The sequence below is a fragment of the Choloepus didactylus genome, chromosome 20, assembly GCF_015220235.1.
Source record: "Choloepus didactylus isolate mChoDid1 chromosome 20, mChoDid1.pri, whole genome shotgun sequence".
Taxonomy (NCBI): domain Eukaryota; kingdom Metazoa; phylum Chordata; class Mammalia; order Pilosa; family Megalonychidae; genus Choloepus; species Choloepus didactylus.
In genome coordinates this window covers 15,464,630-15,474,311 of record NC_051326.1, presented here as the reverse complement: position 1 = coordinate 15,474,311, position 9,682 = coordinate 15,464,630, and the positions used below count along the sequence as shown (strand labels likewise).

The window sequence follows — 9,682 nt, the reverse complement described above, 5'->3', positions numbered from 1 at the left end:
CCGGGATACCTGGGCTAGGGCCGTTTGGTGGCTCTGGCGGCGGGTGGGGTGTGAGGGTTCCACTCACTTTCCCTCGGAAGACGGTTAACGGCCTCCTGCCGGGATAAAGAAAAGGCCAAGTAGCCAAAAATTAACCCGGAAAAGGGTCACCTGTGAAATGGAGAGACACTGTGTGAAGCTATGCATGGCTTCCGGTGCTCCACGATGCTGGTGCTGTATCTTACTGTATAAAGAGAGCCCTGAACGTTTCAGGCCGCGGGAAAAAAAAAGGCGTCCATGGAGGATGCGGGCATCGATCCCGCTACCTCTCGCATGCTAAGCGAGCGCTCTACCATTTGAGCTAATCCCCCACTTATCATACAGTGTCTTCCCTTTGCCTTAAAGATTTTACTAGGCTATCTTGTGCCCCGTGGATTGACTGCAATTTAGAAAGTTTATTTAGCAGAGTACAGTAACACAATTGGGAAAGGTTTTTGAGATCAGGCACATAACAGCTAAACGTATCTAATAGTAATAAAGCCTTATTTTAAAACATACACTAACATGGCACACAAAACACAAAGAGAACTGTGTTATAAACGGGCATTTACTGCGTGTCTTACTGAATATAGCCAGTATTCGTGCAAATTCAGGGCTGGCTACCAGGTAAATCTTATTCCCCGAGAGTATTAAATGGAAGTTAAAAAGGAAGAAAAAACAAAAGAGCCATTCGAAGTCCTTCGAGCCGGAATCGAACCAGCGACCTAAGGATTACCACGGTTAGTTCACTACAGTCCTCCGCTCTACCAACTGAGCTATCGAAGGCCTCGCCGACCGCGATTGCTGCCGATTCCCCACAAATGCTCGTCGAGGCCACAGCCTTCCTCGACGTTTTAAGGATTTTCGGTTAATCTGGTCTATACCGTCTTCATCCCCTGGAGCCCTCTGGAGCCGGGGGCCCTCGGGCCTTCACAAAGCGGAGATAAGCCTGAGACAGAAGTGCGAAGAAAGGACGCTATGAAAATACCCAGGAGGAGACAGGCACTGGCGTTGAGCTTCCTTGCGGTTTCCCTGCTTTTTGCAAAACAATCCAAATAGCCGGTGGTGGTTTCCACCGGGCTGCACACGCCTCCTGACAATGCGCAAACACCGTCTGCAAAGCCGATGGATTCTTTTTTTTTTTTAATAATTCAATTTTATTGATATATTCACATACCATATAGTCATACAAAACGTACAACAAATTGTTCATAGTACCACCATATAGTTGTGCGTCCATCACCAAAATTAATTTTTGAACATTTTCATTACCACACACACAGAAGTAATAAGAATAAAAATTAAAGTGAAAAAGAACAATTAAAGTTAAAAAGATCACTGGGTGCTTTTTTTTTTTTTTTCTTGCCCCCGTTTTTCTACTCGTCCATCCGTACACTGGACACAGGGGCGTGTGCTCCACATGGCTTTCCCAATCACATTGTCACCCCTCCGATGGATTCCTTTTGCTCCACACTTTTCCTTCGGTTTCTACAGACGTGCCAAAAAAAGGCAACTGCCTTCCCTATGTGAGGGACTAAAGAACATTTAGTGAAGCTCTGTTCTGACTACAGTAAGAAAAATAAAAAAAAATCCGTGAGCTGCTCGAGGAGAGCCGGGCGCGCAGCACCCCGCAGCGCCGAAACCCGTGGGCCCCGGGGCCAGCGGGCGCGGTCCCGAGGCTGGAAGAGTGGCTCCCCGCCCTCGGGGGGTCCGCGAGCCCAGGGGCTTCCCCTGCAGGCCGCGGGGTGGGGGCGGGGGCGCGCCCCTAGAGACCCAGGAAGGAGTCCCGGTCGGCCCTAGGGTGCCCGGCACAGGCCACTCGGTCTCCCTCGTGGAAGCACAGGTCTGCTCGGCCCTGGGGATATCCCCTTCCCCTGCCGCTAGGGCTGCTCCCCGTTGCGCTTGCACCTTCACATCCCTTTCCGCGGGCCTCAACGACAGCCCACAATCGGCTCCCTAAACGCCACGGCTTTTTTAAAGCATGGAAAGAAAGAAACCTAAAACCCAATTCCTCTGAACATCCGGCTTTGTAGTCTGGCGGGTGGGCGGGCGAGGACACCCGGCCCTCATTTGCAGATCTGTCACCGACTTCTTGTCACATCGCCCCCCTGGAATCCACTCTGCGCCCCAACACTCTATGGCTCTGCTCCGCGTGAGCTCCAAATCCCAGCTCTCTGCTGTCCGTTGAGAACTTTCGTCCTTGCGCTCATCCACAAAGCGTGAGGCTGGCATCTTCCCACTGATTTCTTGGTTTAACTTTTCCTCCTGCTATGGCAAATGCTACCGTTGTGTTTGAGGGCTTACCTTGTGGTAGTTTTCTTGGACGGTGTTTAGCACGCCAAGTGATTTTTTTTTTCCTCCCTGGGGAGCAGGCATTTAGTTTTTATGTTGCCTTTTTTTTTTTTTTTTCGAGGTGAAATTTATAGAACAGACAATTAACCATTTTTAAATGAACAATTCAGTGGCATTTTAATACATTCACAACATTCTGCAACCACCACCTCCCTCTACTTTCAAAACTTTTTCATCATCCCCCCCCCAAAAAACACCCTTTAAGTTCCTCCCTTCCTCCATCCCCTGAGTCATTAATCTGCTTTCCCTCTATGATTTGCCTATTATGGATATTTCCTGTAAAATGAATCATAACAATAAATATATAACCTTTTGGGTCTGGCTTCTTTCACTTAGCATAATATTTTTGAAATTCATCCAGGTTGTAACATATGTTAGTACTTCATTCCTTTTTATTATTATTATTAGAGAAGTTGTAGGCTTACAAGAAGATCATGCATAAAACAGAGTTCCCATATACCACCCTATTACTAACACCTTGTGTTAGTTTGGTACATTCGCTATGATTCATGAAAAAACATTTTTGTAATTGTACTATTAAATACAGACCATCGTTCACAATAGGGTTCATTCTTTGTGTTGTACGGTCCTATGTGGTTTAAAAAAATTTTATTCTAGTACCATATATACAACCTAAAATCTCCCCTTTTAGCCACAGTCAACTATATAATTCAGTACTGTTAATTACATTTGTAATGTTGTGGTTTTTTTTTTTGCCCCCGTTTTTCTACTCATCCGTCTATACACTAGACAAAGAGGCGTGTGATCCACATGGCTTTCCCAATCACATTGCCACCCCTCCGATGGATTCCTTTTGCTCCACACTTTTCCATCACTCTGTGCAATTTAAGCATTACTCCCTATTCCACACCCCTACCCTCACTCCTGGTAACATATATTCTAGTTTCTGACTCTATGAATTTGTTTATTCTAATTACTTCAAATCAGTGAGATCATACAATATTTGTCCTTTGTGTCTGGCTTATTTCTCTCAACGTGATGTCTTCAAGGTCCATCCATGTTGTAGCATGGATCAGACCATCATTCCTTTTTATAGCTGGATAATATTCCCTGTGTATATATAACACATCTTATTTATCCATTCATCTGTTGATGGATACTTGGATGGCTTCCATCTTTTGGCAATTGTGAATAATGCCACTGTGAACATTAGTGTGCAAACATCTGTTTGAGTCCCTGCTTTCAATTCTTTTGGGAATATACCTAGAATTAGATTGCTTGGTCAGGTGGCAATTCTATACTGAACTTTCTGGGGAACTGCCAAACTGTTTTCCACAGTGGCTGCACGATTTTACATTTTTATAAGCAATGAGTAAATGTTCTTATTTCTCTGCAACCTCTCCAGCACTGGCAATTTTCCATTCTTTTAATAGCAGCCATTTTAGTGATGGTGAAATGGTATCTCATTATGGTTTTTATGTGCATTTCCCTAATAGCTAATGATGTTGAGTGTCTTTTCATGTGTGCTTTTTGGCTCTTTGTATATTTTCTTTGGAGAAATGTCTATTCAAGTCTTTTGCCCATTTTTAAATTAGGTTGTTTGTCTTTGTGTTGTTGAATTGTAGGATTTCTTTATATATTCTGGATAGTAAACACTATCAGATATGTGGTTTCCAAATATTTTTCCCATTGTGTAGGTTGTCTTTTTACTTTCATTATAAAGTCCTTTGAGGCACAAAAGTTTTTAATTTTGATGAAGTCCCATTTATTTTTTTGTTTGTTGCTTGTGCTTTGGGTGTAAAGTCTAAGAAACCATTGCATAACACAACATCCTAAAGATGCTTCCCTATGTCTCTTTCTAGGAGTTTTATAGTCCTGGTTCTTATATTTAGGTCTTTGATCCATTTTGAGTTGGTTTTTGTATATGGTGTGAGGTAGGAGTCCACCTTCATTCTTTTGCATATGGACAACCAGTTTTCCCAGCACCGTTTGTTGAAAAGACTATTCTTTCCCAACTGAGTGGACTTGGCACCTTATCAAAAATCACTTGGCCATAAATGGGAGGGCTGATTTGTGAGCTCTTAATTTGATTCCATTGGTTTATATATCTGTCCTTGTGCCAGCTCCATGCTGTTTGGATTACTGTGGCTTTGTACTAAATTATAAGATTGGGAAGTGTGAGTCTTCCAACTTTGTTCTTCTTTTTCAAGATGGCTTCAGCTATTCGGGGCCCCTTATTGTTCCATATAAATTTGATGATTGGCTTTCCCATCTATAAAAAGAAGACTGTTGGAAGTTTGATGGGATGGTATTGAATCTGTAAATTGCTTTAGTAGAATTAAACATCTTTTTTTAAATTTTATTAAAAATTTTTTTTAACATTTTTTGTTGTGAAATATCACATATGTACTGAAAAGTGATAACTTTCCAAGTACAATTCAACAAGTAGAGAGCAAATTTCAAAGAATGTTATGGGCTACAGTTCCACTGTTTCACTTTTTTCTCTATTATGAAATATAACTATATACAGAGAAAGTGATAACTTTCAAAATATGATTTATTAGGTTACAAATTTACAGTTCTAAGGCCGTAATCAAAGTACAATTTAATGAGTAGCTACAGAGCAAATTTCAGAGAATGTTATGGGTTACAGTCCCACCATTTCAGTTATTTCCTTCTAGCTATTCTAATACCCAGCATTAAAATATATATATATATATTTATTTATATAAAGATTAAGTATTCTTAATCCTTTGTTAAATTCTATTTTGTCTGTTGTTACCACTTCCTCTTGTTTAATCACTTTCTCGATCTTCAGGGATGTCTAGACAGTGACCACTGTAAACTGTTCATATTGAAAAGGGGTGTCAACATTATGCAGAGGGTTCTGTATCTGGCTGATGTTCTTGAAGAGGCTGTTGCCTCTGGGTTTGGGGACTTATCTGGCAAAGGAACACTCTGGAGGATTTAAATTTCTGAAAAAATAAACTTAGTGAGTGAAACTTTTATAGAATCTTAGATAGGGACCTAGGTATTTTGGGACTATTGTTGGTTATGGCTTGGCATACTGTGGCCATATGAAATATCTAGCTGGAGCTTGCATAAGAGTAACCTCCAGAATAGCCTCTCGACTCTATTTGAAATCTCTTAGCAACTGAAATCTTATTTCATTAGCTTTCTTTTTGCCCTTTTGGTCAAAAAGGCACAGAATTGGCACCTTACCACTATTTAGTCTTCCAATCCATGAATATGGAATGTCTTTACATTTATTAGGTCCTCTTTGATTTGTTTTAAGCAATGTTTTGTAGTTTTCTATGTACAGGTCCTTTACATCCTTGGTTATATTTATTCCTAGATGTTTGATTCTTTTAGTTGCTTTTGTAAATGGAATTTTTCTTGATTTCTTCTTCAGAATGTTCAGTACTAGTGTATAGAAACACTACAGATTTTGCCTATTAATGTTGCACTCCACTTCTGATGGTTTGAAGCTGTCATATACCCAGAAAATCATATTCTTAAAGCTAATCCATTCCTGTGGATGTAAACCTATTGTGGGTGGGACCTTTTGATTAGGTTATTTCATTTTAGGCATGCTGCAGGTGGGTCTTGATTCTCTTACTAGAGTCCTTTATAAAAGGATGAAACAAACAGAGAGAAACACACAAGCTGAGAGAGAAAGCCACAGAAACAGAGAGGAAGTCACTGAAGCCAGAAGCTGGAAGCAACGAAACCCAGGAGAGAAGGGAGAGCCCAGCAGATGCCGCCATGTGCCTGGGCACGTGACAGAGGAGTCTGGACAGCCAGCAGCCTTTCTGCAGGGAGAAGGTATCGACTGATGATGCCTTGATTTGGACATTTTCACAGTCTCAGAATGGTGAGTTTGTAAACTAGTAAGTCCCCATTGTTAAAAGCCAGCCTGTCTCTGGTATATTGCATTTTGGCAGCTTCAGCGAACTAAAATACCATCACTTTGCTGAATTCATGTATTAATTCTAGTAGCTTTGTGGTGGATTTTTCAGGATTTTAAGCATGTAAGATTATGTCAACTGCAAATAGGGGAAGTTTCACTTATTCTTTTCCAATTTGGTTGCCTTTTATTTCCTTTTCTTGCCTAACTGCCCTGGCTAGAACTTCTAGTACACTGGTGAACAGCAGTGTGACAGTGGGCATCCTTGTCTTTTTCCTGATCTTAGAGGGAAGGCTTTCCATCTTTCACCATTGAGTATGATGTTAGCTGTGGGGTTTTCCTATACGCCCTTTATCATGTTGAGGAAGTTTTCTAAGTGTTTTATCAAGAAGGGGTGCTGGAGTAAAACTTCGTTTCTTTTTATGGTTTAATAATACTCCATTGCATGGATATGCCACATTTTGTTTATCCATTCATGTATTGATAGACATTTGGGTTGTTTCCATTTTGGGGCTTTTACGAATAATGCAGCTATAAAATTTCATGTACAAGTTTCTGCATGCACGTATCTTTTCATGTCTCTCGAGTAAGTACCCCATTGGATGGTCTTGGTAACCTTGTTGAAACATCGATTGGCCATAGATGTTTGGGGGGTTATTTCTGGAATCTCATTTTTATTCCATGGGTCTATATGACTACACTTATCTTAGTAGCACAATGTTTTGAGTTCTGTAGCTTTGTCATAAGTTTTGAAATTAGGAAATGAGTCCTCCAATTTTGTTGTTCTTTTTCAATATTGTTTTGTGTAAGTGATTTTTTACGGAAAAAAAAAAAAAAACTAAATAAACCAGTGTTGGACCTATTTTATATTCTGACTTTCCTTTAAGCTTCTACATCTCAGGATTAAGCTTCTACATCTCAGGATAAGTTGATTAATTCCACATCAACTTGTTGATTGTCACCTCATTTATTATAAATAATTTTATTATCGAAGTAATAAAATGCCCATTTTAGAAAAATCTGGAAAATTTAAGTAAAACATACCACAAAATTCCTATCCATAATCCCACCCTTCAGAAACAAAGGCGAATAACATTCTCACATTTCTGTTTCCATCTTTTTTCCACTTCGTAGTATTTTGGGTCTATGATGTTTAAAAAGAATAAAACATGGGCACTGTTTTTGAGGAGATTACAATCTAATTGGGAAGGGTTTTAAATTGCCATCCCACCATTGTATCTGTGAAGTTCTTGTGTAAATTCCTTTTCCCCTCAACTTCTGGGCAATCTACCAGCTGCACGGGTCCCCTTCTCTGTGATGTCCTCCCTAACTCCCTGCAAAACAGAGCAGGTTACCCATCCCTCCATTGTGCCAGCACTTTCTTTGTACATATCTCTCCCACCACAGTGTGCATTCTCTTCTCAGCGATTAGCTTCCCTCCAATTCTTACTGTTTTTGCTCAATTAATTAGAAGCATTTCCCTATGTCATCCAAGATTTTCTTGAAATCACCATTTGAATAGCTATCTTCTATGTTTGGTTGTACCACCATTTATAGAAACATTCATCTTTGTAGACACCTAGTTTATATCTAAATTTTCACTATTATTAATACTGCTACGATAAATGTTCTTATACATAAATCTTTGTCCACATTTCTGCTTACATCTCTTGAATATATTTTTAGAAGTGGAATTACTTGGTACAATAGTATGACACTTTTAAGCCATTTGATAAATACTGCCAGATGACTTTCCAAATCGTAATACCAACTTCTGTCATAGCACTCACTAGGTCTATTATCAAATTTTAAAAAAAGCAAAGCAACTTGTTAATATGATAGGCAAAATAAATGGTATCTCTTATGGGTTGAATTGTATCACCCAAATAGATTTGCTGAAGTCCTGACCCTTGTTCATCAGAATGTGACCATATTTGGAAATAGCATTGTTGCAGATGAGATTCGTTAAGTTAAGATGTAGTTGTTCTGGAGTAGGATGGGCTCTTGGATGGTGTCCAAGAAAAGGCACAGTCTTTCTAAGAAAGAATGCCACGCGATGCTGGAGGCCAACATTGAAGTGCTGCATCTGCAAGCCAGGGATATCCAAGGATTCCCAGGAGCAACCGGAAGCTGGAAGAGACAAGAAAGGATTCCTTCCTACAAGGTTCCAAGGGAACAGGGCGCTGCTGAAAACTTCCAACCTCCAGAACCGTGAGACCAGACATATCTGTTGTTTGACACCACCATTTTGCGGTAACTTGTTAAGGCAGCCTTGGAGAGTATCTTATTTTAAATGAACACTTTACCAAATGAAGTGGACCTTTTCTCAAGTCTATTGCCCATTTGCCTTTCTTTCTTTCTTTCTTTTTTTTAATATTCATTTTATTGAGATATATTCACATACCATGCAGTCATACAAAACAAATAGTACATTCGATTGTTCACAGTACCATTACATAGTTGTACATTCGTCACCAAAATCAATCCCTGACACCTTCATTACCACACACACAAAAATAACAAGAATAATAATTAAAGTGAAAAAGAACAATTAAAGTAAAAAAGAACACTGGGTACCTTTGTCTGTTTGTTTCCTTCCCCCATTTTTCTACTCTTCCATCCATAAACTGGACAAAGGGGAGTGTGGTCCTTATGGCTTTCCCAATCCCATTGTCACCCCTCATAAGCCACATTTTTATACAATTGTCTTCAAGATTCATGAGTTCTGGGCTGTAGTTTGATAGTTTCAAGTATCCACCACCAGCTTCCCCAATTCATTAGAACCTAAAAAGGGTTGTCTATATTGTGCGTAAGAGTGCCCACCAGAGTGACCTCTTGGCTCGTTTTGGAATCTCTCTGCTACTGAAGCTTATTTCATTTCCTTTCATTTCCCCCTTTTGGTCAAGAAGATGTTCTCCATCCCACGATGCCGGGTCTACATTCCTCCCTGGGAGTCATATTCTACGTTGCCAGGGAGATTCACTCCCCTGGGTGTCTGATCCCACGTAGGGGGAGGGCAGTGATTTCACCTGTCAAGTTGGCTTAGCTAGAGAGAGAGGGCCACATCTGAGCAACAGAGAGACATTCGGGAGGAGGCTCCTGGGCACAATTATAGGGAGGCCTAGCCTCTCCTTTACAGCAACAGTCTTCCCAAGGGCAAGTTCTGTGGTAGGCCTTTCTTTCTTGAATTATGCCCTTTATCCATATTTCTATTATCATGTTAGGTGTTTTTCTTATTGATTTGTAAGAGTTCCTTAATGTTAAGGACACATACATATATATTTACATATTTGCTGCAAGTATTTTCCTCTGGGTTTTTGTTTGTTTTTATTTAATTTTGTGATGCTTTTTAAAATTTTAGGTAATGACAGCTATCATTCTTGTCATTTAAATTCTTTCCCATTGCTTTAAAACTTAGAAAATTCTCCACCATGTGACTGTTAA

The 9,682-nt window shown here is 40.1% G+C and overlaps 2 non-coding genes across 2 annotated transcripts; both read right to left on the bottom strand.

The window, feature by feature from the left end:
- Window positions 1–277: 277 nt before the first annotated feature.
- On the bottom strand, window positions 278–350 carry TRNAA-AGC. Its single transcript has one exon. It is a non-coding gene; the product is annotated as a tRNA-Ala (tRNA).
- A 365-nt stretch (window positions 351–715) lies between these two features.
- Window positions 716–804, bottom strand: TRNAY-GUA. The gene is given in 2 exon segments: window positions 716–751; window positions 768–804. It is a non-coding gene; the product is annotated as a tRNA-Tyr (tRNA).
- Between the last annotated feature and the right edge of the window lie 8,878 nt (window positions 805–9,682).